The sequence below is a fragment of the Myxine glutinosa genome, chromosome 2, assembly GCF_964187855.1.
Source record: "Myxine glutinosa chromosome 2, kmMyxGlut1.1, whole genome shotgun sequence".
Lineage (NCBI taxonomy): Eukaryota > Metazoa > Chordata > Myxini > Myxiniformes > Myxinidae > Myxine > Myxine glutinosa.
Genome location: NC_136262.1, coordinates 147,751,678 through 147,777,868, shown reverse-complemented (window position 1 = coordinate 147,777,868; position 26,191 = coordinate 147,751,678). Strand labels below are relative to the sequence as shown.

Sequence of the window (26,191 nt, the reverse complement as noted above, 5' to 3'; positions counted from 1 at the left end):
CACCACATACAAGGCTTTCATCCACAGCTCAATGGAATACTGCTCTCCCCTATGGGCCGGTACTCCTGCCTCACACCTAGCTCGGCTTCACGCTGTTGAAACCAAAGCTTTCAGAATCATTGGAATCTCCCGCGATGAAGCTAACTCCAAGGCCCTCTCACTCACTCACCGCAGGCAGGTTGGTGGTCTTTCCGTCTTCTACCGACTCCTCTCTGGCCTTGCCCCCCCCCCCCAGCTCTCTCTGGGCTCTGTCCCACAAATATTCCTACAGGTCGCACAAGATCTGCCTGCAACCCTCTTATGGTTAAACTGCCAAAATCAAGACCCTCTGCTCACCTTCACTCCTTCATTCCTCTTTTCTCCCGCCTCTGGAATAAACTCCCTCACTCTCTTCAATCCCACTCCACCCTCTAGGTCTTTAAAACAGATGTTCACCACCATCTCTTATCTTCCCCCATCCAAAACCTTGATCTTTTCTACCCCCGCTAATTTCACCCCAAATCCACTTTTTTGAAATACCAACTTCTGTCCTGGAAGTCCTTGGTGTCCTTGTGTTTTATACTTCTCCCACCCCCCTTCCCACACCTCCTCCCCCCAAGCCCTCTCCCTCCCACACATCTCCCTGCTCTCAAATGTTGCGTTTGTGTGCTTCCCCTTCTCTCCCCATCTTGTCTTCCGCTCCCTCTTTTTATATACTTTGTTTGTCTGGTTGATTTGTTTGTGAAATAAATGTTAGCTCTTTCACGAGCCTCGATTCAGGATACAAAAAAAAAGGAAAAAAAAGTGTAATCTTATAAACCGTTTGCTGACAAAATCCATTGTTCAAGAAAGTATTGTACTCAATCAGACAAAACTAGCGTCGATTTTCATCGTGCATCCAACAGTGTCACCCTGGTTTTTTTGTTTTTTTTTATAAGAAAATCGCTTCTAAAATGTCCAAGCTTCCAACCTCATCCACAGGCCATTTCTTTTCTACCCAAAGCTATTCTCCAAACAATTTTGCTTCAAATCAAATGTGCAAAAGTCACCAAAAGGTTATTCTGGAATAAGATATTGGCAGGTAAAGAGTGTTCAGGGTGTTCAGTACAGGGTGTTCCAAAAATACCTGGACAACATTGGTTGTTAATATATTTAGCACCACAAATGATACAACGATAACGATACCGTTTGGTTTATATGATACAGAAACTCAAAATTTTCTTTATTTTCAGGTCTGCCGGTTTAATGTAAAAGAAAATGGCGACTTCACAGGAGAAACCTCAATGCGTCGAATGGTTCGAGACGAGATCAGACACGCAAGTTTAGCTTAATTTCTGTACAGGGTATGGAAGGAATCCGCCATCGTGGACTAGTATCGGAGCTCGTGGTTCAAGATGTGGAGACTGGAAGTTGTCAGAAACAGAAAAGCACCGATCAACCAAGCACAAGGGCAGCAGACATTGAACGAGTGCGTGAATCATTTCAACAAAGTCCCAGAAAATCACTGACGCGCATCCTGAGAACTATGACTAGCAACCAGCACAGTACATGGGATCTTGTATAAATGACTGAAGCTTTGTGCGAATAGGTGCAGGTTCTGAAGTAACTCAAACCAAATGACAGATCCAAACGCAAGGTGTTCGCCTTGCTCAGTCACATAGAAGATTACGAAGATTACCTGAAAAAGGTCATGTTCACAGACGATGCTTGCTATCATGTATCGGGGAAGGTCAACCGGCACAATGTGAGGATATGGGGCTCTGAAAACCCCCACGTGGTCACTGAACACGTGCGACAGTCCAAAAGTCAATGTCAATGAGTCAATGAGCACTTGGTGGGTCCATTTTTCTTTGCGGAGGATACAGTGACCTCAACAATTTACATGAACATGTTGGAAGGTTCGCTTTCCCACAGATTTAAGACCTGCAACTCGATATCATTTTTCAACAGGACGGCGATCCTCCTCATTTGGCCTTAGTCATTCGAGCTGACCTGAATAAAAAATTTCCAGGTCACTAGATTGCCCGAGACCGACCAACCACCTGGTCCCCACGATCAGCAGACATAACCTCCCTTGATTTTTTTTCTGTGGGGGTTTGTCAAAGATGTTGTCTACAACACCAAAGTGGAAAACCTGCAGGATCTGCATTCTCCTCCTGGAAGGCTAATCCAAACGAAGGCAACCTCAGATTATTCCACAAAACCCACGACACGCATGTGCCTACTCTCAGGAGAGCCAGAAAATAGTATCTGTCCAATTTCCAGAATGAGCTGTCAAACTTGTCTCCCTCCGATAAAACCTAGTGGTGCCTTTTCAAGTCTGTCTCCAGTGTATGCTCCCGTTCCATCTCTTCCCTCATTTCAAATAGCACCGCAGCCGCCTACACGTATGAGAAGGGTGAATGCCTCAATTCTGTTTTTGCTTCAAAATCTTGTGCCCCTAACCCCTCCTTTCTCTGTACCCACCCTTCCCAGTCATACCCAACTGCCCCTGAAGTCTGTGTATTTTTCAACTGAGAAGGTGGAAACGTTTCCAGCAACCCTCGACTCTGACTGCAACCGCACCAGACGGCATCAGCTCACGCTTCCTAAAAATCTGCTCTGCTGCTCTTGCAATTCCTACCTCTGCTATTTTCACCATGTCATTTACCATAGGTCATCTCCCATCTACTTGAAAATCCACCAACATCACTGCATTACATAAAAAGGTGCAAAAAGGGATCCCCTTAACTACAGACCAATTAGCTTACTTCCCATCATCAACAAGGTCATGAAGCCATCATCGATCATCTATTTGAATTCAGACATGGTCACTTGGACATGCTGCCTTGGACATGCTGCTTTTCTACTCTCCCAACAATGGATGGAGGCCCTCAATATCAGGCATGAGATAAGGGCTGTCTCTCCAGACATACCCCCACCTCTCTCCAAGTATCTGCAGGATAGGATGCATCCTATCCTGCAGGAAGCAAACCCCTCCTAGTGAAACTCCTTAAATCCAGAACCACTGCTCACCCCCAAACAATTGTTCATCTCTTTTCCCACCTTCCATACTCTCTTCAATCGCGTTCTTCTTCAATTGGTTCACTTCAAGACATATTCATGACTATCTCAGGTCATCCCCATGATCAAAGCCATGATCAAAGCCATGATCTTTACTACACCAATTAAACCACTCCCAAAATTTTGCTTGCGCATCCATCTTGTCCACCCATTGCATCACATCCCCCCTACCCCTCGTCGTTAGCTGCATCCCTTGTTTGTCCGTCTCAGTCTACCCTCTCCTTCTGCCCGACCATTGGTGTTTCATCTTTCTCCTGCTGTTCCCTTTGTTATGTTTTGCCCTGATCTGTTCTGTGTCTGCCACAAACCGAGACCTTGTACTAAAATAAAAAATAACTAGAACGGCACTCTTCGACGTCACGACATCGACTGATATGCCTCCGCCCACATTATTACATCATTATGATACTTGCATCAAGTTTGATTTAAATCCATTCAGCTATGCCCAAGTTAGCATATTTTTACCTGACATGACCTCTGACCTTTGCCTTATTTATCCCAAATTTAATCAGTTCATGTTTAAATCATTATACATACCTGTACCAAGTTTTAATTTAAATCCCTTAAACTGTTCACAAATTCTCACATTTTTACCTGACATGACCTCTGACCTTTCACCTCAGGACCCGCAAAATCTAATCAGTTAATCTTTACATCATTATACATATCTGTACCAAGTTTGAATTAGATCACTTCAGCCATTCTCAAGTTATAGACCTATTACAGATTTTGACATTTGACCTCTTGAGCCCAAAATCTAATCAGTTCATCTTTACATCATTCTACACAAGTGTACCAAATTTGGTCAGAATCCCATCACTGGTTCACACCTTATCGCGGTAACAGTATTTTTACCGAACATGACCTCTGACCTTTGACCTTTGACTTCGTGACCCCAAAATCTAATCAGTTCATCTTTACCTCATGATACATACCTGCACCAAGTTTGACTAAGATCCCTTTAGCCGTTCTCAAGTTATCGCGGTAATGAAAACCTTTCACAGACAGACGGACGGACAACCTGAAAACATAATGCCTCCGGCGACTTCGTCGGCAGAGGCATAAAAAAAAACTGTGGTAAGGCAAGATAATTTCTTCAAAACATGGAACTCTTATATAAAATTTCTTTCAAATAACAAAGCTCGGAAGAGAACAGTTCAGCATATGTGGTAAACCTGCATTCAACCATTAAAGTTTGGATTTTTATCTGTATGATAATAAACAAGGACGATTTTTTTTTTTTTTTTTTTTTTTTTGAAAGCTGAATCGAGGCTCGTGAAAGCGCTAACATTTATTTCACAAACAAATCAACCAGACAAACAAAATATATAAAAAGAGGGAGCGGAAGACAAGATGGGGAGAGAAGGGGAAGCACACAAACACAACATTTGAGAGCAGGGAGATGTGTGGGAGGGAGAGGGCTTGGGGGGAGGAGGCGTGGGAAGGGGGGGGGGGCGGGTGGGAGAAGTATAAAACACAAGGACACCAAGGACTTCCAGGACAGAAGTTGGTATTTCAAAAAAGTGGATTTGGGGTGAAATTAGCAGGGGTAGAAAAGATCAAGGTTTTGGATGGGGGAAGATAAGAGATGGTGGTAAACAGCTGTTTTAAAGACCTGGAGGGTGGAGTGGGATTGAAGAGAGTGAGGGAGTTTCTTCCAGAGGCAGGAGAAAAGAGGAATGAAGAAGTGACGGTGAGCAGAGAGTCTTGATTTTGGCAGTTTAACCATAAGAGGGTTGCAGGCAGATCTTGTGCGACCTGTAGGAATATTTTGGGGACAGAGCCCAGAGAGGGCTGGGGGGCAAGGCCAGAGAGGAGTCGGTAGAAGACGGAAAGACCACCAACCTGCCTGCGGTGAGTGAGTGAAAGGCCCTTGGAGTTCGCTTCATCGCGGGAGATTCCAATGATTCTGAACGCTTTGGTTTCAACAGCGTGAAGACGAGCTAGGTGTGAGGCAGGAGCACCAGCCCAGAGGGGAGAGCAGTATTCCATTGAGCTGCGGATGAAAGCCTTGTATGTGGTGAGGAGCTCAGGTGTGCCAAGGAAGGACTTCGCACGACGGAGGATGCCCAGTCGGCGACTGGCTTTGGAGGCCAGATTTGAAATGTGGTTTTCCCAGGAAAGATCATGGCAGATAGTGAGACCCAAAAGCTTGAGTGACAGAACTTCTTGGAGAGGATTATTCAGAAAGTGGATGGGAGGGTTGTCCAGTCGGTCTTTTCGGAGAGACATCGTAAGAGTGTGAGGTTTGTCAGGATTGAAAGACATGTTCCACTTGTTTGCCCAGTCTGTGATTTTGTCCAGGTCTGCAGAGAGTGAGGAGGCTGCAGACTGCCGATCTGAGGGATGAGGAATGGAGCGACAGAGAGTAGAGTCATCAGCAAATAGATAGAGAGGATTTTCAAGAGAGTCAGAGAGATCATTGATGAAGACCAGAAAAAGCACAGGGCCCAGAACACTGCCTTGGGGAACTCCAGCCTGAACAGGAAGAGGAGATGAGAGAAACCCATTCAGGGCCACACGTTGACTACGACTAGAGAGGAAGTCCGCCAGCCATGCGTGGAGATTTCCATGGATACCAAAGGAGGAGAGTTTGGTGAGCAGAGCGGGGTGCCAGACCGTATCGAAGGCACAGGATATGTCAAGGGAGACAGCTCTAATTTCCTGTTTGGCATTGAGGACCTCCATCCATTGTTGAGAAAGCAGAAGCAGCATGTCCAGAGTAGAGTGACCAGGTCTGAAACCAAATTGATGATCAGAGATCAAGCCATTGGAGAAGAGGAAAGATTTCATATCTGAAGCAATGATGGATTCCATGACTTTGCTGATAATTGGGAGAAGGCTGATTGGTCTGTAGTTGCTTGGATCTGTTTTTGCACCTTTTTTGTGCAAAGCGGTGATGTTGGCTGATTTCAAAGCAGATGGCAGATGACCTTGAGCAAAAGAGAGGGTGAAGAGAACAGAGATAGGGAGTGAAAGAGCGGAAGAACAGGATTTTAGGACCCGTGGGCTGATGCCGTCTGGTCCAGTTGCAGAATCAGTCGAGGGTTGACAGAAACTTTTCCACCTTGTCAGAAGGAAAGGACACCGAGTCCAGGAGCAGCTGGGTACGACTGGGTACGGTGGTTACAGAGAGGGATGGGTTTGGGACACAAGATTTAGAGGCAAACACAGAGTTGAGGCATTCAGCTTTTTCACGTGCGTTTTTCACGTTTTTCACGTTAAACATACAATGGTTGCAGAAGATAAACCGGATATTACAGGAGAAACAGTATGGATTGCGGAGAAAAACAGAGCAAACAGAAACAAGGCCAGAGACTGAAGTGGTATGGTACACTGCAGAAAGGGAGTGAAAATGTACACACAAATCGTAGAGTCCACGGCAGGATGACTACCGGAGGAGTTCCGGCACACCGGACATTACGCAGAAACGATGATGCAGAACTTGCTCGAGGTCACCACACTTGCATCTAAACAAGAGGAAACATTTGTGTCTCACTGCAGGTTGAGAAAGACAATTTGCAACGTAGCGATGACAAACTGGATGAATATTACACTTGGACAAATATATATATATATATATATATATATATATATATATATATATATATATATATATATATATATATATATATATATATATATATATATGTATATACATACACACACACACAGTGCATTCAGAAAGTATTCAGACCCCTTCACTTTTTTCACATTTTGTTATGTTGCAGCCTTATGCTGAAATCGTTTAAATTCATTTTTTCCCTCATCAATCTACACTCAATACCCCATAATGACAAAGAGAGACCAGGATTTTAGAAAATTTTGCAAATTTATTAAAAAGAAAAAACTGAAATATCACATTGCCATAAGATTCAGACCCTTTGCTATGACACTTGAAATTTAGCTCAGGTGCCTCTCAGTTAACTTGATCTTTGAGATGTTTCTACACCTTGATTGGAGTCCACCTGTGGTAAATTCAATTGATTGGACATGATTTGGAAAGGCACACACCTGTCTATATAAGGTCTCACAGCTGACAATGCATATCAGAGCAAAAACCAAGCCATGAGGTCGAAGGAACTGCCTGCAGAGCTCAGAGACAGGATTGTGTCGAGGCACAGATCTGGGGAAGCCTACAAAAAAATCAATGCTGCATTGAAGGTTCCCAAGAGCACAGTGGCCTCCATAATTCTTAAATGGAAGAAGTTTGGAACAACCAGGACTCTTCTTCGAGCTGGCCGCCCGGCCAAACTGAGCAATCGGGGGAGAAGGGCCTTGGTAAGAGAGGTGACCAAGAACCCGATGGTCACTCTGGCTGAGCTCCAGATATCCTGTGTGGAGGTGGGAGAACCTTCCAGGACAACCATCACTACAACACTCCACCGATCTGGGCTTTATGGCAGAGTGGCCAGACGGAAGCCAAACAGTTCAATCTTGATTTCATCAGACCACAGAATCTTGTTTCTCACAGTCTGAGAGTCCTTTAGGTGCTTTTTTGCAAACTCCAAGCGAGCTTGCATGTGTCTTTCACTGAGGAGAGGCTTGGTAGCTAAACTTTCACTGAGGAGCTAGCTAGCGGCTTGGTAGCTAAACACACCCCAGGCACTAGCTAGCGGCTTGGTAGCTGAACACACCCCAGGCGCTAGCTAGCCGCTTAGTAGATGAACACACCCCAGGTGCTAGCTAGCCGATTGGTAGCTGAACACACCCCAGGTGCTAGCTAGCCGCTTGGTAGCTGAACACACCCCAGGCGCTAGCTAGCCGCTTGGTAGCTGAACACACCCCAGGTGCTAGCTAGCCGCTTGGTAGCTGAACACACCCCAGGCGCTAGCTAGCCGCTTGGTAGCTGAACACACCCCAGGTGCTAGCTAGCCGATTGGTAGCTGAACACACCCCAGGTGCTAGCTAGCCGCTTGGTAGCTGAACACACCCCAGGTGCTAGCTAGCATCTTGGTAGCTAAACACATCCCATGCACTAGCTAGCCGCTTGGTAGCTGAACACACCCCAGGAGCTAGCTAGCAACTTGGGAGCTAAACACATCCCAGGCGCTAGCTAGCCGCTTGGTGGCAAAACACACCCCAGGAGCTAGCTAGCAAGTTGGGAGCTAAACACATCCCAGGCGCTAGCTAGCCGCTTGGTAGCTGAACACACCCCAGGCGCTAGCTCGCCGCTTGGTAGCAAAACACACCCCAGGCGCTGACTAGCCACTTGGTAGCTGAACACACCTCAGGCGCTAGCTCGCCGCTTGGTAGCAGAACACACCCCAGGCGCTGGCTAGCCACTTGGTAGCTGAACACACCCCAGGCGCTAGCTCGCCGCTTGGTAGCAGAACACACCTCAGGCGCTAGCTCGCCGCTTGGTAGCAGAACACACCTCAGGCGCTAGCTCGCCGCTTGGTAGCAGAACACACCCCAGGCGCTGGCTAGCAACTTGGTAGCTAAACACATCCCATGCATGCACTAGCTAGCCGCTTGGTAGCTGAACACACCCCAGGGCAAAACTTCATCTTTGACTAGTTTTGCTGCGTTTGTGGAGAAGATTTTATATTTATATTATTACCCCAACCACCGAAAGTGGACGGAGGTTACCTTTTCACCCGTGTGTCTTTGAGCACGATATCTCAAAAAGTTAGGGAAGGATTCAGACGAAACCTGGTGGACAGGTTGGGTGTGTGCCAAGGACGAAACAATTCAACTTTGGTGAAGATCCGAATACGAGATTTATTTAATTTTTTTGAAGAGATTCTTCACCATTGAGTAATGGGACCAAAAATGATATATAACACGATCTTTCAGAGTTCTGGACGAGTTGTGACATAACTTGGTGGATGAGTTGGTCAGGTGACAAGAACAAGCCAATTCGATTTTGGTTCAGGACCGAATCCAGATCCGGTCTCCAAGTGGGATAGAAAATGTAAACTATTCAACCTGGTGGAGGTGTGCGCTCTGCTGAGGGCCGTTCTGACGAAACGGTGCACAGACAGGTAGTGCATGTACGTTCGAGTCGTCTCACCTGGGTGCGATTCCCGATCCGAATACGAACAGCTCTCATTGGTCATTCACGACCAGGACATTGCATGAGATAGCGCTCTGCCTCTCAGAAAGACGTTCAACTCGGTGTCCCATCTCCCAGTAACAGGTGAACACATCTGCCATCAGTAAACATGAACCCACAACCTGTTACCGGTCTTAACGATATTAACAAAATGCCTCCGAACACAAACAAACCCACCTTGTCGATGTGCCGATAACGACGACGCCTTCAACTTCAAGTGTGGAGGATACGGATTTCTTTCATATCTACAAGTACAAATTAATACAAGGTGAAGAAAACGATCACATATATCAACAATTCAGGTAAAACACGATCCAAAGTCTTCAAGGCCCGAATAAAAATAATCCACATCAAGTTCTCGTGAGAGAGAAAGAAAATCCTAAACGAGTGAATCAAAACATTCGTCGCACTGTACCATGACCGGCCCACGCCGCTCGCGCCGGTACAGTGCGCCGCGGTACAGTACGCCACTGGCCTCTTGGGTAGTTTGTCAAAGAAAGGTATTGGGTGTATATCAGGTTTTGGAGGTTTACTGTACCGACTGAGAGAAACCGAATGTGAGATGTTGCGCAATGTTCCGATCTCCGAATACAATACGCACATCGACAAGATCACCACACGCAGCACAACATAAGAAATGCCCATTTTCGATATTATTTCGTTCAATGTTTATTACACATTATATTTTAGAGTTACGTGTAATAATAATTATGTACTTCTAGCATTTACAGTGGGTATGTCATTTGAAAAGATAATGAACCAGCGCTGCTCACTCACCGCTTTAATCGTTAATCCAAAATATAACAAGGTTTGGCAAATTACATAATCGGATTTTCACCTGATATCTATCTATAATTCCAGCAATCTCTGTGTGTGTGTGTGTGTGTGTGTGTGTGTGTGTGTGTGTGTGTGTGTGTGTGTGTGTGTGTGTGTGTGTGTGTGTGTGTGTGTGTGTGTGTGTGTGTGTGTGTGTGTGTCTGTGTGTCTGTGTGTGTGTTTGTTTGTCTGTGACCGCTGTTTCTCGACAACCACGGGTCCGATATACTTTAAACTTGCCAGGTATATTGCTGGGGACCCGAGGATGTGCCTTTTCAAGGTTTCATATTAATCGGACAAGTAGTTACCGAGCTATGTCCAAAAAACGATTCAACCAATCAGAGAGCAGCGAGCTATCACGTGTGCCGAACGTGCCGAACAGACTCTGCCTCGGACGGCACATTTGAGAGCGTATTCATTTATTTCACGTTGGCAAACTATGTTGGCGTTAAACTATGTTTTAAAACTAATTAAAACTAATTTGCGATTCATCGTAACTGCGATTTGCGACCTTCCGGACAGTGAAGACTTCACTTCCGGCAGCCAATCACAGAACGCGTTGTTGCGAGCCGAGCCGAGCGCGTGCGCCATTACGGTTCGTAATTCGATTTCTTCCGGAGAAAATAATAATTTCTCGATTTCTTATGCGCATTATTTCTCCCAGAGCGAAGGGCGGAAGCGAAGAGCGTTGTTTTTTTTGTTTACGGGCGTACGGGCGTACGGGCGGGGTAGAGCGTACGGGTAGCGTTTTTTTTTTTTTTTGGCAAGGAACGGGCACCCACGTACGGGCATGCCCTAGTAGTGAAAATAATCACTACATTAATAATTATATAATATAAGTTTTAAAATATGCCAATTTCACGTTGGATCTCAATTTACCTCACGGCCCGAATCAGTCTTTATTAAACTTAAAGACTTTGTCGGGCGTCATCCAAGTATATTAGACTATAATGAAAATACAATTTACTTACTGGCTTAAACAAAATATTGATAAATGATAAAATTTCAGTCGTTATTTATATTGGTTAGTGACCATCCCAGAGTGAGCATCATGTAGTTCTGACAATATTGTCTCAGGTAGTGATACGACTCTCCCAAATGAAATGAGGCAATCCACGTCAGCTGACAACTTGTCCTTCCTGTTTAGATTCGGTTTAGCTTCTCTTGTACTAGTACCGACTGCAAAGCCGCAATGAGCCGGCGAAGCCAAAGCCTCTTGCCACTATTTTACCCATCACCATGGCATCAGTAGGTTAGGTAGTTGGTAGGTGTAGTAGGTACCTTACCTGGTAAGACTTGGTAAAAGAGAAGAGCAGACAGTCCTCCCCAATACCTGCATACAATAAATGTCACAAGAAGCTTAAGGAAGTAACTATACGATGTGCTAGCTTAAGGCCTATTTTAAGAAATTTTAACTGGGCTTAACATACGTTTTCACAGTATGTGTGTAGTCTTCTAACTTCAGTCGCTGTCAGGACTGGTTCTCTCTGGGCACTGCGGCTTCCCCCACCAGAAGAAGTAAGCTTGCAGTGATTAATTCGGTGAATTCCGTCTCAACTTCGGATATTTCCGGCCGTGAAAAACTATCCGTATTTCTAAACTAAATATGTAAACCGCTTATACCGTATTTCTGGCCGTGAAAAACTATCCCCGACGGCCGCGAGATTTCTAAAAAATACTTCTTCGTCAATTTTAGAATATTTGACGCCGTTTTCAGCGTCCGAAACGCGTAATAAGCTTTTTTAAAATGTTTTTTCAAATGCTCGAATCTCATTGGTTCTGGTGTTTGATGACGATTTTCGTTGAAGATAACGAGGTTGGTCTTAACGTATTTTAATTACAAATTAGAGGTTCATTAGATTGTGAATCAAAGAACGACGGGTGAAACAAACTCCTATTGAACTTTTTCGCAATTGTTTTATGCAAACTTCCGCATCCGGTCGATGGCGGTCTCCATTGAGTGATTTCATTTTCGAAATATTTTTTCAAATGCTCGACTCTCATTGGGTCCGGTGTTTGGTGACGCGTTTCGTTGAAGATAACCAGGCCCGTGCGGGCCGAGGTTGGTCTTAAAGTATTTTAATAATAAATTGGAGGTGCATAAGATTGTGAATCAAACAATGACCGGTGAAAGAAACTCCTATTGAACGTTTTCAATTTGTTATGCATACTTCCGCATCCGTAAGATGGCGGCCTCCATTGCGCTTCGGAATTCTCAAGCCAAGGCATAATCAGGTTTTCAACATAATACGTACGCGTTCATTGACAACACCGGCTTCGCCGGCTACTAGTACCGACTGCAAAGCCGCAATGAGCCGGCGAAGCCAAAACCTCTTGCCACTATTTTACCCATCACTATGGCATCAGTAGGTTAGGTAGTTGGTAGTAGGTAGGTGTAGTAGGTACCGTACCTGGTAAGACTTGGTAAAAGAGAAGAGCAGACAGTCCTCCCCAATACCTACATGCAATAAATGTCACAAGAAGCTTAAGGAAGTAACGATACGATGTGCTAGCTTAAAGCCTATTTTAAGAAATTTTAACTGGGCTTAACATACGTTTTCACAGTATGTGTGTAGTCTTCTAACTTCAGTCGCTGTCAGGGCTGGTTCTCTCTGGGCACTGCGGCTTCCTCCACCAGAAGAGGTTAGCTTGCAGTGATTAATTCGGTGAATTCCGTCTCAACTTTGGATATTTCCGGCCGTGAAAAACTATCCGTATTTCTAAACTAAATATGTAAACCGCTTATACTGTATTTCTGGCCGTGAAAAACTATCCCCGACGGCCACGAGATTTCTAAAAAATAATTCTTCGTCAATGTTAGAATATTTGACGCCATTTTCACCCTCCGAAACGTGTAATCACCTTTATAAAAATATTTTTCAAATGCTCGAATCTCATTGGTTCTGGTGTTTGATGACGATTTTCGTTGAAGATAACGAGGTTGGTCTTAACGTATTTTAATTACTAATTAGCGGTTCATTAGATTGTGAATCAAAGAACGACGGGTGAAACACACTCCTATTGAACTCTTTCGCAATTGTTTTATGCAAACTTCCGCATCCGGTCGATGGCGGCCACCATTGAGTGATTTCATTTTAGAAATATTTTTGCAAATGCTCGACTCTCATTGGGTCCGGTGTTTAGTGACGCGTTTCGTTGAAGATAACCAGGCCCGTGCGGGCCGATGTTGGTCTTAAAGTATTTTAATAATACATTGGAGGTGCATAAGATTGTGAATCAAACAATGACGGGTGAAAGGAACTCCTATTGAACGTTTTAAATTTGTTATGCATACTTCCGCATCCGCAAGATGGCGGCCTCCACTGCGCTTCGGAATTCTCGAGCCTAGGCATAATCAGGTTTTCAACATAATACGTACGCGTTCATTAACAACACCGGCTTCGCCGGCTACTAGTACCGACTGCAAAGCCGCAATGAGCCGGCGAAGCCAAAGCCTCTTGCCACTATTTTACCCATCACTATGGCATCAGTAGGTTAGGTAGTTGGTAGTAGGTAGGTCGGTAGTTGGTCGTAGGTAGGTGTAGTAGGTACCGTACCTGGTAAGACTTGGTAAAAGAGAAGAGCAGACAGTCCTCCCCAATACCTGCATACAATAAATGTCACAAGAAGCTTAAGGAAGTAACTATACTCACTGGGACTGACACAATCTGTCAATTTCCTGACCCGGATCTCAGTCAACGGAGCATCTTCTCTTCTGGATTTGGTTATGACAAACTTCCCTGTAAATGTCTGCTGCTCTTCTTCTGCTCCAATCGGCTCATCTGATCATGTGCTTGTCAAAGTGGACATCTCTCTGACCATTCTCAGAGAGCCTCCTCAGCGTCGACGAGTCTGGCATTTCACTCAGGCCAACTGGCACGGTCTTCAAGCAGCCATCAATCATCTGGACTGGTCTCCCATCTCTACCGCCTCTGACATCAACTCATCCTGGGAATTCTTTCAAAGTAAATTGCTCTCTCTCATGCACAGATTTATACCATCTCGTCTTCAGTTGTCATACCCTTCCTCCCGTCCATGGTACACGGAATCTTGTGGTGAGGCTGTTGCCCTGAAACAACTTGCTTTCGTCTCCTGGAAAGCTAATCCAACGGAAGGAAATCTCATTTCCTTTCACAAAGCCCGAAACAAGTGTGTGTCCACCAACAGGAGAGCCAGGAAACAATATCTCACCATTCTCAAGACCGAACTCTCTTATCTGTCTCCCTCTTCCAAATCCTGGTGGCGTCTGGTCAAATCTGTTTCTGGTGTTTGTTCCCCCTCCATCCCCTCCCTCACCTCAAACGGCTTAACGGCTGACTCCGCACGTGAAAAAGCTGAATGCCTCAACTCTGTGTTTGCCTCTAAATCTTGTGTCCCAAACCCATCCCTCTCTGTACCCACCGTACCCAGTCGTACCCAGCTGCTCCTGGACTCTGTGTCCTTTCCTCCTGACAAGGTGGAAAAGTTTCTGGCAACCCTCGACTCTGATTCTGCAACTGGTCCTGACGGCATCAGCCCACGGGTCCTAAAATCATGTTCTTCTGCACTTTCACTCCCTCTTTCTGTTCTCTTCACCCTCTCTTTTGCTCAAGGTCATCTGCCATCTGCTTGGAAATCAGCCAACATCACCGCTTTGCACAAAAAAGGTGCAAAAACAGATCCCAGAAACTACAGACCAATCAGCCTTCTCCCAATTATCAGCAAAGTCATGGAATCCATCATTGCTTCAGATATTAAATCTTTCCTCTTCTCCAATGGCTTGATCTCTGATCATCAATTTGGTTTCAGACCTGGTCACTCTACTCTGGACATGCTGCTTCTGCTTTCTCAACAATGGATGGAGGTCCTCAACGCCAAACAGGAAATTAGAGCTGTCTCCCTTGACATATCCTGTGCCTTCGATACGGTCTGGCACCCTGCTCTGCTCTCCAAACTCTCCTCCTTTGGTATCCATGGAAATCTCCACGCATGGCTGGCGGACTTCCTCTCTGGTCGTAGTCAACGTGTGGCCCTGAATGGGTTTCTCTCATCTCCTCTTCCTGTTCAGGCTGGAGTTCCGCAAGGTAGTGTTCTGGGCCCTGTGCTTTTTCTGGTCTTCATCAATGATCTCTCTGACTCTCTTGAAAATCCTCTCTATCTCTTTGCTGACGACTCTACTCTCTGTCGCTCCATTCCTCATCCCTCAGATCGGCAGTCTGCAGCCTCCTCACTCTCTGCAGACCTGGACAAAATCACAGACTGGTCAAACAAGTGGAACATGTCTTTCAATCCTGACAAATCTCACACTCTTACAATGTCTCTCCGAAAGGACCGACTGGACAACCCTCCCATCTACTTTCTCAACAATCCTCTCCAAGAAGTTCTGTCGCTCAAGCTTTTGGGTCTCACTATCTGCCATGATCTTTCTTGGGAAAACCACATTTCCAAGCTGGCCTCCAAAGCCAGTCGCCGACTGGGCATCCTCCGTCGTGCGAAGTCCTTCCTTGGCACACCTGAGCTCCTCACCACATACAAGGCTTTCATCCGCAGCTCAATGGAATACTGTTCCCCCCTCTGGGCTGGTGCTCCTGCCTCACACCTTGCTCGGCTTCACGCTGTTGAGGCCAAAGCTTTCAGAATCATTGGAATCTCCTGCGATGTAGTCAACGCCGAGGGCCTTTCACTCACTCACCGCAGGCAGGTTGGTGGTCTTTCTGTCTTCTACCGACTCCTCTCCGGCCTTGCTCCCCCAGCTCTCTCTGTGCTCTGTCCCCCCAATATTCCTTCAGGTCGCACAAGATCTGCCTGCAACCCTCTTCTGGTTAAACTGCCAAAGTCTAGGCTCTCTGCTCACCTTCACTCTTTCATTCCCCTTTTCTCCCGCCTCTGGAACAAACTCCCCCACTCCCTTCAATCCCACTCCTCCCTCCAGGTCTTTAAAACAGCTGTTCACCACCATCTCTTATCTTCCCCCATCGAAAACCTTGATCTTTTCTACCCCCGGTAATTCACCCCAGAGTCCTTGCAGTGTTCATATGTTTTAATCCTCTCCCACCTCCCCCCACGTCCTGCCGATGTCCCTGCTCTCAAATGTTGTGTTTGTGACCTTCCCCCTCTCTTTTGTGTCCTTCCCCCTCTCTCCCCATCTTGTCTACCGCTCCCCTTGTTTTTTGTGTTTTGTGTGTCGGTTTGTCTTTTTGTGTGATTAATGTTAGCTCTTTCACGAGCCTCGATCTTGTATACTAAAAAAAAAAAAAAAAAAAAAAAAAAAATACGATGTGCTTGCTTAAGGCCTATTTTAAGAAATTTTAACTGGGCTTAACATACGTTTTCACAGTATGTGTGTAGTCTTCTAACTTCAGTCGCTGTCAGGGCTGGTTCTCTCCGGGCACTGCGGCTTCCTCCACCAGAAGAAGTTAGCTTGCAGTGATTAATTCGGTGAATTCCGTCTCAACTTCGGATATTTCTGGCCATGAAAAACTATCCGTATTTCTAAACTAAATATGTAAACCGCTTATTCTGTATTTCTGGCCATGAAAAACTATCCCATACGGCCGCAAGATTTCTAAAAAATAATTCTTCATCAATGTTAGAATATTTGATGCCGTTTTCACCCTCCGAAACGCGTAATAAGCTTTAAAAAAATATTTTTTCAAATGCTCGAATCTCATTGGTTCCGGTGTTTGATGACGATTTTCGTTGAAGATAACGAGGTTGGTCTTAACGTATTTTAATTACTAATTCGAGGTTCATTAGATTGTGAATCAAAGAACAAGGGGTGAAACAAACTCCTATTGAGCTCTTTCGCAATTGTTTTATGCAAACTTCCGCATCCGGTCGATGGCGGCCACCATTGAGGGATTTCATTTTAGAAATATTTTTGCAAATGCTCGACTCTCATTGGGTCCGGTGTTTGGTGACGCGTTTCGTTGAAGATAACCAGGCCCGTGCAGGCCGATGTTGGTCTTAAAGTATTTTAATAATAAATTAGAGGTGCATAAGATTGTGAATCAAACAAAGACGGGTGAAAGAAACTCCTAATGAACGTTTTAAATTTGTTATGCATACTTCCGCATCCGCAAGATGGCGGCCTCCACTGCGCTTCGGAATTCTCGAGCCAAGGCATAATCAGGTTTTCAACATAATACGTACGCGTTCATTGACAACACCGGCTTCGCCGGCTATAAGATGACCAATCATCTGACAGGACACAGCGTCTGATATGCGACAATGTAGGATCGTCGCTCGTACCTCTTGCAATTTGCTTTGCAGTGACAGGTACTTTCTCACGAACAACCTGAGACAGCAGATGAACAACATTACCAGGTAGAGGTGGTTCCTCATTGGTTTTCAGAAGCAGAACATTTTACATCCTGGCCTGTCAACAAGCTTGTAGTCACAACCAGCAATCGTTAAAGCCCAATGTTCCACCCGACCAGATGAAGACGGTAATACTGCCTTATCCTCCCCCAACAGACCAATGAGGGGTTTGCGGTCAGTTTCCAATGTGAAATGTCGGCCATAAAGGTACTGGTGCATTTTACCTACTCCAAATATGCAAGCAAGTGCCTCGTGGTCAACCTGCCCATACCGACGCTCCGTACTTGACAGTTTCCTCGATGCATATGCAACAGGTTGCAAAAGACCAGCATTGTTGGTTTGCAATAGTGCACAACCTACTCCATAAGATTAACTGTCACAGCTCAACCTGAGCTCTTTCGTAGGGTTGTAATGTACAAGCAATGGTGACGTGCATAACAGGGTTTTTGCATCCCTGAAAGCTTTCTCTTGAGCAGAACCCCATTTCCAATGAACGCCTTTAGGCAACAAAATGTGCAACGGTTCCAAGACAGTACTCAGGTTTTGTAGGAAATTACCAAAGTAGGTTAACATTCCGAGAAAAGCCCGAAGCTCACACACATTGGTGGGAGCGGGAGCGGTCTTGATAGCTTCCACTTTACCTGGTGAAGGTAAAAATGCCTTTCGGCATGTTGCGATGACCCAAGTACTCAACCTCAGGGGCCATGAAGACACATTTCTCACGACAGAGACGAAGGCCTGTACTGGAGAGACGGCTTAGCACTTCATTCAGGTTCCGGAGGTGTTCCTGGGCTGACCGACCGGTCACCAATACATCATTCTGAAACACAACTGTGTTGGTACGGTTCTTAATAAGTTCTCCATTTTTCGCTGGAAAATGGGCGTGGCCGACCAAATGCCAAGGGCATCGATTGTACACAAACAGTCCACGGTGTGTATTGATACAGGTGAAAGTTTTAGATTCGTCTGAAAGTTCCATTTGTGCATACGCATTAGTCACGTCTAACCTTGTAAATGTCTCACCTCCCATGAGAGCCGTGAACAGGTCATCGGCCTTGGGCAGAGGATATCAATCCAGTTTTGAATGACGATGTATGGTAATCTTGTAGTCCCCACAGATACGTAATCTCCCATCAGCCTTCAGCACGGTACAATTGGAGCAGCCCAGGAGTATTCAACTGGGGCGATGATTCCTTCATCCAGAAGATGATCAAGCTCCTGCCAGATTTTTGCTCACATCATGTACGGTACAGGTCTTGCCCTATGGAAAATAGGCCTAGCCTCGGTGTCAACATGAATCTTAACCTTGGTGCCTTTAAAAGTGCCGACACCATCACGAAATATAACAGGATACTGGTGGACACACGGTTCACATTGTGCCAGTTGAGTCTGACGACCTTTAACCAGTCTCTGCCAAACAAAGCCAGACCCTTGCCCTTTCTGACAAGCAACGGTAAAGTGCGGGACGCACCATCGTACTCAACAGACACAATGGCTGAGCCAATCACAGGCACAATTTCACTGGTATATGTCTTCAGTTTAGTCGACACAGGTGTGATCTCCGGAACCCCACCCTGTGGATACAGCGAGGTGAACATGCCTTCACGCATGATAGATCTCGAAGCGCCAGTATCAATCTCCATTTACACAGGGATCTATTGTCACAGTCACAGTCACAACAAACGGAGGTTCAGTATTCCTGGTGTTCACAGAGAAAACTGAATAATTCTCACCTTTGACTGTGGTAGTGCCCTGATGTGCTGTTAGTTACGTGAAGCATGCGATCAGTTGGCTCTGTGTTGTCATTATCGACATTGACATGGTGAGTGGAAGAGGTGGGTCTGGGGCATCGGGCCTGTGTATTGGACATAAGGTGTGATCTATGCCGTTCAATTTCAGAAACGTTGCAAATTCATCTGTGACTTTGTGCGTTGTTATCGGACACCACATCCACTCATCCAATACACATCCACTCACCCCAACTCTCTCTTCCTCATATGTGGTGACTTCAACTGTCATCATGCCAGCTGGTTGGGTGTGGGTTCCTCTCTCACCAGTCATGGCACCTCAGCAAAGGACTTCTGTGACTCACTGGGATTGACACAATCTGTCAATTTCCAGACCCGGATCTCAGCCAATGGAGTATCTTCTCTTCTTGACTTGGTTATGGCAAACTTCCCTGCTAATGTCTGCTGCTCTTCTTCTGCTCCAATCGGTTCTTCTGATCATGTGCTTGTTAAAGTGGACATCTCTCTGGCCACTCTCAGAGAGCCTCCTCAGCATCGAACGAGTCTGGCATTTCACTCAGGCCAACTGGCACAGTCTTCAAGCAGCCATCAATCATCTGGACTGGTCTCCCATCTCCACTGCCTCTGACATCAATTCTTCCTGGGAATTCTTCCAAAGCAAACTGCTCTCTCTCATGCACAGATTTATCCCATCTCGCCTTCAGTTGTCTTACCCTTCCTCCAGTCCATGGTACACTGGATCTTGTGGTGAGGCAGTTGCCCTGAAACAACTTGCCTTTGCCTCTTGGAAGGCTAATCCAACTGAAGGCAATCTCAGTTCCTCCACCAAGCTCGGAACAAGTGTGTGTCTACCCTCAGGAGTGCCAGGAAGCACTATCTCTCCACACTCAAGAATGAACTCTCAAACCTGTCTCCTTCCTCCAAATCCTGGTGGCATCTGGTCAAATCCGTTTCTGGTGTTTGTTCCCCCTCCTACCCCTCCTTTACCTCAAATGGCTACACAGTTGACACCGCACGTGACAAAGCCGAATGCCTCAACTCTGTGTTTGCCTCAAAATCTTGTGTCCCAAACCCATCTCTCTATGTTCCCACCTTACCCAGTCGAACCCAACTGCTCCTGGACTCTGTGTCCTTCTCTCCTGACAAGGTGGAGGAGTTTTTGTCAAACCTCGAATCTGATTCTGCAACTGGACCAGACGGCATCAGCCCACGGGTCCTAAAATCCTGCTCTGCCGCTCTAGCTCACCCTCTCTCTGTTATTTTCACCCTCTCTTTTGCTCAAGGTCATCTGCCAGCATCTTGGAAATCAGCAAACATTACCGCATTACACAAAAAGGTGCAAAAACAGATCCTTGCAACTACAGACCAATCAGCCTGCTCCCAATTATCAGCAAAGTCATGGAATCCATCATTGCTTCGGATATCAAATCCTTCCTCTTCTCCAATGGCTTGATCTCCGATCATCAATTTGGATTCAGACCAGGTCATTCTACTCTGGACATGCTGCTTCTGCTGTCTCAACAATGGATGGAGGTCCTCAATGCCAAACAGGAAATCAGAGCTGTCTCCCTTGACATATCACGTGCCTTCGATATGGTCTGGCACCCCGCTCTGCTCACCAAACTCTCCTCCTATGGTATCCATGGAAATCTCCATTCATGGCTTGCGGACTTCCTCTCTGGTCGTAGTCAACTTGTGGCCCTGAATGGATTTCTCTCATCTCCCCTTCCTGTTCAGGCTGGGGTTCCCCAAGGCAGTGTTCTGGGCCCTGTGCTTTTTCTGGTCTTTATCAATGATCTCTCCGACTCTCTGGAAAATCCTCTCTATCTCTTTGCTGATGACTCCACTCTCTGCCGCTCCATTCCTCTTCCCTCAGATCGGCAGTCTGCAGCCTCCTCACTCTCTGAAGACCTGTACAAAATCACAGACTGGTCAAAAAAGTGGAACATGTCTTTCAATCCTGACAAATCTCACACTCTTAATATGTCTCTCCGAAAAGATCGACTGGACAACCCTCCCATCTACTTTCTGAACAATCCTCTCCAAGAAGTTCTGTCGCTCAAGCTTTTGGATCTCACTATCTGCCATGATCTTTCTTGGGAAAACCACATTTCCAAGCTGGCCTCCAAAGCCAGTCGCCGACTGGGCATCCTCCGTCGTGCGAAGTCCTTCCTCGGCACACCTGAGCTCCTCACCACATACAAGGCTTTCATCCGCAGCTCATTGGAATACTGTTCCCCCCTATGGGCCGGTGCTCCTGCCTCACACCTAGCTCGGCTTCACGCTGTTGAAACCAAAGCTTTCAGAATCATTGGAATCTCCCGCTATGAAGCTATCTCCGAGGGCCTTTCACTCACTCACCGCAGGCAGGTAGGTGGTCTTTCTGTCTTCTACCGCCTCCTCTCCGGCCTTGCTCCCCCAGCTCTCCCTGTGCTTTGTCCCCCAAATATTCCTACAGGTCGCACAAGATCTGCCAGCAACCCTCTGATGGTTAAACTGCCGAAATCTCGGCTCTCTACTCACCTTCACTCTTTCATTCCTCTTTTCTCCTGCCTCTGGAACAAACTCCCTCTCTCCCTTCAATCCCACTCCTCCCTCCAGGTATTTAAAACAGCTGTTCACCACCATCTCTTATCTTACCCCATCCAAAACCTTGATCTTTTCTACCCCCGCTACTTCACCCCAGATCAACCTTGTTTGAAATTCCAACTTCTTTCCTGGAAGTCCTGGCAGTGTCCATATGTTTTATGCCTCTCCCTCCCCGCCCCTTCCCCTGCCTCCCCCCCCCCCAAAGCCCTCTCCCTCCCACAGATCTCTCGATGTCCCTGCTCTCAAATGTTGTGTTTGTGTTCTTCCCCCTCTCTCCCCATATTGTCTACCGCTCCCCATGTTATATGTTTTATGTGTCGGTTTGTCTCTCTGTGTGATTAATGGTAGCTCTTTCACGAGCCTCGATCTTGTATACAAAAAAAAAAAAAAAAAAAAACAACAACACATTTTGCGGAAAACCATGCCTCACGAACAATGATCTTAGCACAACAATGGTAGCATTTGCTGTATTATTAGATGTAGGAAAAACCTCAAGCCATTTTGAATATCTGTCTTCCACTATCAAAAAATTTTGACCTTTCATTTCGGCATAATCTTTGTGGATCCGTTGCCATGGTTCTGTAGCTCATTACCACAACAAAAGCGGAACACCTTTCGGGGACATTTATGTCTCTGCACAATCAGAACACGACCTAACCGTATCCTTTATGTCTATATCCAGTCCTGGACACCAAACAAATGATCTGCCTCGGGTCTTCATCCGACACTTACCTGTGTGGTTTCCATGGATTTCTGCAAGAATGTGTTATTGAAGTGGGAATGGTATAACTACACGTCTTCCCCACAATAGCCACCCATCCTCGACAGACAGACAATTCGTGTCTGTGCCACGAATATGGTTGAATGGCCTTGTCGGTACTGTAATTAGGCCAATCCGACATGGCATACTCGTACACTTTGGTCAAGACCGGGTCTTTTTTAGCACAATCTTTGATTCGTTTTGCAATTCATTAAGGGGTAGTGAATCTACAACAAGTTTGAAAACAGTTTTCCTCGGGATCCGCAGTGTTTGGATCATCCACCGGCAATCTACTCAACGTATCTGCATTGGCATTTTGCTCAGAGGTACAGGACTCAATCTGACTGGTAAGGATACCCAAACAACAATGCCCAACGCTGAAGTCTCGCTGCACCAGTGGTGGAATTCTGATTCTGAATTCGGGTTAGCGTTAGGGTTAGGGTTAGCGTTAGGGTTAGGGTTAGGGTTAGAGTTAGAGTTAGGGTTAGGGTTAGGGTTAGGGTTAGAGTTAGAGTTAGAGTTAGGGTTAGCGTTAGGGTTAGGGTTAGAGTTAGAGTTAGGGTTAGGGTTAGGGTTAGGGTGGCTGATGATCCGTTACCAGCCTGAAATTCCGCTCATACAAATACAAATGGAATATATTTTTGCCGTACCCCTCCTCAATCTGCGCATATTTTTGCTCCACAGCGCTGAGGGATGTAGAGGCATTTGCTATTGGCCTTTCGGATCCATCTTCCAGTTTGTGACTTAATTCCGCCCCAACCCATCATGGTTCATACAACCAAATTATACAACCAAATTCTGTATAAGCAGCTAAAACCGTGTCCTGGGACTTATGACTCACCCTGTAGTGTCTACGTGTAATTCCAATTTACACCTGAATCGACTCTTTCTGATGCCACTGACTTTCCACCTCTATTGTCTGAAAATGAGCCTCGAACTTATCGCATCTGCCCAGTTCAGATGCCTCACCTTCACAAACCCCCCAACAAATGCTCGAGAATGAAATAACTCGATGCATTGATGAGAAAACCAACTTTTCTTGCAAACATGACTTTCCTTAAAAGGTTAAAACTTGTGTGAAACGAAACGCAAGAGGGCAATACAGCTTCACGCATTTGTTCTGTTTCGACTTCATTCTCAAATACCCCGCATGTCGTTTCTTTGTTCAATTCCATAAAACCAAAAAAAACAAGAACAACTAAATGCTCACTTCTGCATTCATTTATTATTATCATTTTGACTATAATGGAAACTTCAACAATTATTTAAAGGGGAATAGTTTAATCTATCAATACCTATTTATTGATTGTGACGTCAAGATCTGTATTATTTTAATTATCATTCTTCAGACATAAAATCTTAAATTCCTCCAGCAATCTTACAAGAACATTCATATTGATCAAACGTCTTCAATCAATTATATATCTTTATGTTTCTTGATTCAAGTATTTATGATACATTCAGTGTTGAGGGATGTAATATTGTTGCGGATCTCAAACGTCGGCCTTCCCCTTACCAAGGGGGAATTAATCCCCTTGTATTTTACTAGCCGACGTGATCCGGAGCTATTACGTTCCTTCCGGTCAGCGCTGAATAGGGTGGTAGGCCGAATTATTCCTATTACCTAATTACAAGCGCCTCCCAGGAAGCAAGGAAATAACCCCGAACGAACCACGGTTTTAGGTGGAAACGCCGAGCGATAGCGAGCCGTGATCCGGGCTGTTAACAGGTACTAAATCCGATCCGAGCGGTTCCAAATCGTGCCACGTTTACCCAATGGAAGAAATCACTGATACGGTCGGATTAAGAAGAAAGGAAGAACAGATTGGTTTATTAACACTTTGTACAATGAAGAAGAAGAAGCAGAAAACACAGTGCAGCCTTAAGAACAGTCTTAACTTATCCCCTGGACACGGGCCCGTTTCACACTCAGTCACACTCTCAGACACTCACACGAGTCACATGGGGATGTAGATGGTTGGGTCGAGGGTCCAAGGATGGAGTCCACAACTCGTCCTCCGGGTCCCCGACTCATACCGCGAAGAAGATGGTAGGACAGACGGCAGGCATTCCCCGTGTGTCGTTGGCGTGGCTCGGACAATTATCGGGGGAAAGGTACGCTAGTCTGGTGGTTACTTCGTGGCTTAGCTGCGTATGTAATAAACGAACCGGCACTATATGCGCTCCAACAGTTCAAATGGCAAAGCGCCTCTCCCAATCGTCCTCCTTGGTAAAGCGCGTATACCCTCCAGTCCTCTGTAATGCGCGAATCGTGCCTGTCCTGGACAGTCCTCTTGGTAAAGCGCATAAGTCCTGTGGAAGGGCTTTGCGTGCGCGTTTATATAGCGCCGCCCAGCGAACCCTCTCGAATTTGCCAGCCGCGCTTTGACCACGCCCCTCACGCCATTCCACCCGAGCCCTGGTTGGTCATTGGGTCTTACAGGCTCCGCCCTTGACGTGGCCACACCCCGACCTCGTGCTCCTCCCCCTTTTCAGGCCTACCTCGTGGCATTTGGCTGGTTTGAGCATCCCAATGCGAGGGCAATAGCAACAATGGGGCGCAGACTGGATGCTGCCCAACGAGGTAAATTTGGAGGGTGGGCCGCAAAATGAATGAGACCTACTCTTATTTCTTTTACACAACGCAGGTATCACTAATGGGAATGGCCTTATTCTACACATATACTATGACATAACTAATGTTCTAAGGTGGCCTACGTGTTGCATGTGGACTAACTATGGGGGCAAACCTTTAACCTTTATTAATCAATATGTACATTTCTCAGAACCGCAACAATATATTACATCAAAAATATCTTCTTTTTAACCTGCCACATGTTGCAGGTCTACAAAAGCTCCGCATGGTTGTTGCTGTTGTTGTGGTTCTTGTTGGGGGTCGATTTTTGAAATGTGCACCCTTTGGTCAGACAGCCGTCGGACCCCACCCATATTTGTCGCTTGACTCCACCCACCATGGCCATGGCACCCAGACGAAATAATATTGCCACCATCTTGGTTTTCTGGTGGGCCGAAGACATCAGGCCTGAAGGCCTCTGGGTACATGCTTGGGAACCTCAATGGTACATGTTTCTTGGGGATCGCAGACCTTTGCTTCTCAGTGTGCCCTGTTGTGATTGTCTCGCGCGATTTTTCATTTCCCCATCTTGGCTGCATGTTATTTTCCTTTCTTGTCCTTGTTAGTCCTGTGTTTTCGTTCATCTCTCCCTTCCTGGTGTGGAAGAATTTTGTGTATGACTCACAGGACTCCAATGACCGCACACAGGTTTACAAAATGTCTGGTTTATTAACTGTATTTATTTCATTTCCAATTACCAAAATGATACCGCATAATATAATGGATCAGGTTAACTCTTTTCGCTGGTCCTTCTCGTTCATCCGACACTCCCGTTCGGTCAGCGCTTCACGTAGCAAGTCCTGTCGACTCCACGTTTGCTCTAGTTTATATGGACGAACTGGACTTAATCCTCTGTCCGCTGAAACGTTAATCCTTCTTCCGCTGATGCCCCGAGGTCATGTATTGCACCAAGCCCTGGCATCAACTCGCTCCCCTCCTGCTGTGATTTCCATTTACACAGTAGGAGGGTGCTCCAGCCTGGGGCTGTGACCAGGTGGACAAGAGATTACCATGTTCGGGCACATTCCTGACACTCATTTACGAACTCGGCTTTCACAGAGGTTGCAGGTAAAATGTATCTGCTTCGTTACCAGTCTTAATCAATAAGTTACCAGTGCCAATCAATAAGTTACACTGAATTACACTTCCACAATTCCCTCATCTTTTTGTTTTTGTTTATATTAACCATTAATCTAAACATCAATATAAGTAAACAATCAATCACTACAAGTAAACATCATTAC

The 26,191-nt window shown here is 45.8% G+C and overlaps 1 protein-coding gene across 6 annotated transcripts in view; it reads right to left on the bottom strand.

The window, feature by feature from the left end:
* Positions 1-9,722, bottom strand: part of EFL1 (elongation factor like GTPase 1) — a 233,633-nt gene extending 223,911 nt beyond the window's left edge. Inside the window, exons 1-4 of one of the 6 annotated variants that reach the window (XM_078771787.1) lie at positions 9,516-9,670; positions 9,278-9,345; positions 6,408-6,512; positions 3,978-4,087 (exon numbers count right to left, since the gene is read on the bottom strand). The gene's annotated coding sequence lies outside the window, so the exon portion shown is untranslated. The other 5 variants (XM_078771785.1, XM_078771786.1, XM_078771789.1 and 2 more) reach the window with 5 other exon arrangements.
* Between the last annotated feature and the right edge of the window lie 16,469 nt (positions 9,723-26,191).